Raw genomic sequence first — 5,153 nt, 5'->3', positions numbered from 1 at the left:
AAAGCGGAGCACTTTACATGGCCATAGATGGAGTTTCTGGACACTCCAATGGGAATGGGATGCTTGACTTCATTCAGTGGTATTTATTGTGCGCTTACTATGTGCACTGTACTCATCCGCTCAACTGTATATATCTTCATCACCCTATTTATTTTGTCTAATGAGATGTACATCACCCTGATTCTATTTATTTGCTATTGTTTTAAGGAGATGTTCTTCCCCGTTGCTCTATTTATTGCCATTGTTCTTGTCTGTCTCCCCCGATTAGACTGTAAGCCCGTCAAAGGGCAGGGACTGTATCTGTTGCCGATTTGTACATTCCAAGCGCTTAGTACAGTGCTCTGCACATAGTAAGCACTCAATAAATACTATTGAATGAATGAATGTTCAGAGCACTGTACTAAGCGCTTGGAATGTACAATTTGGCAACAGATAGAGACAATCCCTGCCCATTGACAGGTTTATAGTCTAACTGGGGGCTGTTTTATGCTGTCAAATTGTCTCCGACCCATAATGTCCACATGGAACACAGCTCTCCCAGAATGCCCCACCTCCACCTGCAATCATTCTGGTAGTGAATCCACAGAGTTTTCATGGTAAAGATACAGAAGTGGTTAACCACTGCCTTCTGCGCAGTAACTTGAGTCTCTGCCTTTGACTCTCTCCCATGCCACTGCTGCCCAGCACAGGTGAGTTTTGACTTGTAGCAGATTGCCTTCCACTCACTAGCCACTGGTCAAGCTAGGAATGGAATGGATAGGCCTCTGCTTGACTCTCCCTTTGTAGCCAAGACTGATAGAATCCTGGAAACTCTCCAGGTTCCATCCTGAGAGGGGAATGGGATGCTAACGTAATGCTAATCTAATGCCAACCTATTCACTGTGCCACAGTCTTGACTATCTCACCGCCAATCTTTTGTCCTCATCCTACCTCTGGCCTGGAATGCCCTCCCTCCTCATATCTGACAGACAATTACTCTCTCCCCATTAACAGCCTAATTGAAGGCCAATCTCCCCTAAGAGGCCTTCTCTGACTAAGCCCTCCTTTCCTCCTCTCCCTCTCCCTTCTGCATCACCCTGAATTGCTCCCTTCATTCCTTCCCACCTCCCAGCCCCAATGCACTTATGTCCATATCTGTAATTTAATAATGTCTGTCTCCTGCTCTAGACTGTAACCTCACTATGGGCAGGGAATTTGTTTATAATGTACTTTGCACGCAGTAAGAACTCAATAAATACTATTGATGATGATGACCAATTGTATTTATTGAGCACTTACTGGGTGAAGAGCACTGTACTAAGAGCTTGAGAGAGTAGAATGGGTAGACACATTCTCTGATGATTATCTTTCTCTCTCCACCCTGGATGGAATTAATGAATGAATGGGTTGGCAGAGGAGAAAGGACCTGGAAGGGAAGTTGTCCTTTTGGGGGGAAGATAAGAGAAGTTGGGAATATTTTCTGGACATCTTCTAAATGAGGATAGAGACTGAACAGAGTGAGAGCAGTCAGAGAAGCTCTGCTGTGGGGGAAGGGAAGGTGATTCTGAGGGTGGCGGGTTCAAGGGGCTGGCTTGATTCCTCTTCTTCTTCCCCACCCAAACCCTGTCCGCTTCATGACTTTCCTCTCACTGTAGACAGCACACTAACCTCCCTGTCTCACAAGCTCATTCCCTGCAGCACTATCCTCAACTCCTCTCTCATTCACTCACACATTCCGTCTGTCACAAAATCCACTGCTTCTACCTTCACAACCTTTCTAGACTCCACCTTTTCTTCTCCAGCCAAACTGCTATCATGCTGACGCAAGCACTCATCATTTCCTGCATCGACCTCCTCATTCAGCTCCCTGCATCCTGTCTCTCCCCTTTCCAGTTCATTTGACTCACTTCCCATCTCCTCCAAGAGGCCTTCCCTGACTAAGCCCACTTTTCCCCAGCAAGCTCTCCCTTTGGACATTTGATATTCGCCTCACCCCCAACCCCAAGGTACTTCTGTTCATATCTTTAAATGATATATTATCAAATACTCATTTACTCATATTCATGTCTGTTTTCCCCTCTAGACTTTAAGCTCATTTACAGACAGGGAACGTCTCTCCTAATTCTGTTGTATTGTACTTTCCCAAGCGCTTATTGTTCTTCACATAGGAAGTACGCTATTGATTGATTCATATACTTCACTTCTGCCTGGATCATTTTTCTGAGAAAATGTTCAGGCCAAATGTCCCCACTCCCCAAGAATCTCCAAAGGTTGCCCATCCACCTCCTTAGCAAAGAGAAACTCTTTACCACTGGCTTTAAGATACTCAATCAGTTTTCTCCTTCCTACCTCACCCCACTGATATCCTATTACAACCCAACACCCTGCTTCTCTAACACCAACCCCCACTCTGTACCCTTCTACCCTGTAAGCTCATTATAGGCAGGAAATGTGTCTGCTGTCTCTGTTGTATTGTCCTCTCCCGAGCGCTTAGTACAGTGCTCTGCACATGGTAAACGTTCATTTGACTCTCGATCTCCCTCTCCTCCTGCCAACCCCTCACCCACATTCTTTCTTGTGCCTGGAACCCCCTCCTCCTTCATAGCCGACAGTCCACCACTCCCTCTACTTACAAGACCGTCCTAACATCCCATCTCCTCCAAGAGGCCTTCCCAGACTCAGCTCATTAATTCACCTATCCTCCCTCCCCTCCGAGTCAGTATGAACTTAGCTATCTAGTAGTAATTGTGGAATTTATTAAGCGCTTATGTTCCAACTGTTTTAAGAGCTGGGGTAAACACAAGATAACCGGGTCCCACATGGTGCTCACAGTCTAAGTAGAAGGGAGAAGAGGGATTGAATCCCCGTTTTGCAAATGTGGGAACTAAGGCCCAGAGAAGTTAAGTGACTCGTCCAAGCGGACAAGTTCACAGCGGACAAGTGGTGGAGCCAGAATTAGAGCCCATTACCTTCTGACTCCCAGGCCCGTGCTCTCTGCTGCTGTGTGATCTTGGGCAAGTCATTTCACTTCCTGGGCTTTACATAGTAAATAACTAACAAATACCATTATTATTATTGTTACTACTAATAATAATATATATGATTATCTCCTACTATTTTCCCTCTGAAGTATCCATTTTCACATCTGTCTCCCCCAGGAGACTATTAGCTCTTCATGGGCTGGTAGTGCATCTACCAACTCTGTTTTTTGTACTTTTCCAAGTGCTTAGTACAGTGACCCTCACACAGTAAGCACTCAATAAATACCACTGATTGACATTGACTGTGGGGTTTGAATGACTCCTCTTTTTCCCACCCAAACTGTGTCGTCTCCCAGACTTTAACTTTGCTGTAGACAATACCACCATCCTTCCATTTTCACAAACCTGTATCCTTGGAATTATCCTTAACTCCTCTCTCATTCAACCCACATAATCTTATCCCAAAACCTATCAGTTCTATCTTCACAATATCCCTGCAGTCTGCCCTTTCCTCTCCATCCAAACTACTTCTACGATGATCCAAGCCCTTACCATATCTTACCTGCATCAGCCTCCTCACTGACCTCCCCAACTCCAGTCTCCCCTGTCTCCACTTCGAACTTCACTCTGATACACAGATCATTTTTACAAAAAATCCTGCTCAGTCCACATTTCCTGCCTCCTCAAAAACCTCCAGTATTTGCCCATCCACTTCCACATCAAACAGGAGCAGCAAGGCCTAGTGATTAGAGTATGGGCTTGGGAGTCAGAAGTACCTAGATTCCCAACTCTGCCACTTGTCTGTTGTGTGGCCTTGGGAAAGTCACATCACTTCTCTGTGCCTCAGTTCCCTCAGCTGTAAAATGAGGATTAAGACTATGAGCCCCAGTGTGGTCCAGGGACCGTGTCCAACCTGATTAGCTTGTATCTACTGCAGGGCTTAGGACAGTGCCTGGCGCATAGTAAGCGCTTAACAAATGCCATAAAAAGAAGACTTGCCTAACTCATGTGAGTAAACTGCCCAGGAGCACTTCAGGAGAAGGCAAATAATGCACGACTCTTCCTGTTGCACATCTTTCCAATCAATCTTCCATTCACGCATCACCTCTTCTCATGAATCACCCCTCCAGTACATTCACCTTTTCCTACTGCACAGGCCCTCTAATTCATCTCCTCTCTCATGTATCAGCCCCTCCAATACAGAACTCCTTATCTTGCCACCCAAACCCTAACCCTCCCCTCACTTTTCCATCTTGCTAGACAGTACCACCATCCTTCCTGTCTCACAAGTCTGTAACCTTGGCATTATCCTCGACTCCTCTCTCTCATTCAACCCACATATTCAACCCGTCACCAGATCCTGTCCGGTCCCATCTTCACAATAATGCTGAAATCCGCCCTTTCCTCTCCATCCAAATTACTACCACGATAATACAATCACTCATCCTATCCCGCCTAGATTACTACATCAGCCTCCTTGCTGACCGCCCGGCCTCTTGTCTCTCCCCACTCCAGTCCATACTTTGCTCTGCTGTCCAGATCATTTTTCTACAAAAACATTTAGGTCGTGTTTCCCCTCTCCTCAAGAACTTCCAGTGGTTGCTCATCCACCTCCACGTCAAACAGAAATGCCTCACTATCGGCTTTAAATCACTCAATCTCCTTGCCCCCTCTTAACTCCCCTAATGGCTCTCCTACTACAACCCAACCTGCACTCTTTGCTCCTCTGATGTCAATCTACTCACTGTATCTTGATCTTGTCAATCTCTCTGCCGACCTCTAGCCCACCTCCTGCCTTGGATCTGGAACTCCCTCTCTCTTCATATCCAACAGACCATTGCTCTCCTTCTCTTCAAAGTCTTATTGAAGGCACATCTCCTCCAAGAGGCCTTCCTTGATTAAGCCCTCTTTGCCTTTTCTTCCACTCCCTCCTGAATCACCCTGACTCGCTCCCTTTATTCATCCTCGCTCCCAGCCCCAAACCACTTATGTATGTATCTGTAATTTATTTCTATTAATGTCTGTCTCCCGTTCTAGACTGCAAGTTCACTGTGGGCAGGGAGTGTGTCTCTCAATTGCTTAAGTACAGTGCTCTGCACACAGTAAGTGCTCATTGAATATTAAGCATTAACTACCACCTCGGTGCTTAGTACAGTGCCTGGCATATAGTAAGTGCTTAACAAATACAATAAT

At 45.8% G+C, this 5,153-nt stretch overlaps 1 non-coding gene across 1 annotated transcript; it reads right to left on the bottom strand.

Moving 5' to 3' along the window:
- Positions 1 to 699: 699 nt before the first annotated feature.
- Positions 700 to 836, bottom strand: LOC114810698. The gene has a single exon (XR_003758393.1). It is a non-coding gene; the product is annotated as a small nucleolar RNA SNORA7 (small nucleolar RNA).
- Positions 837 to 5,153: the final 4,317 nt, after the last annotated feature.

This window comes from Ornithorhynchus anatinus, chromosome 3 (assembly GCF_004115215.2).
Source record: "Ornithorhynchus anatinus isolate Pmale09 chromosome 3, mOrnAna1.pri.v4, whole genome shotgun sequence".
In the NCBI taxonomy this organism is placed as follows: Eukaryota; Metazoa; Chordata; class Mammalia; order Monotremata; family Ornithorhynchidae; genus Ornithorhynchus; species Ornithorhynchus anatinus.
This window is presented reverse-complemented; position numbering and strand designations above follow the sequence as displayed.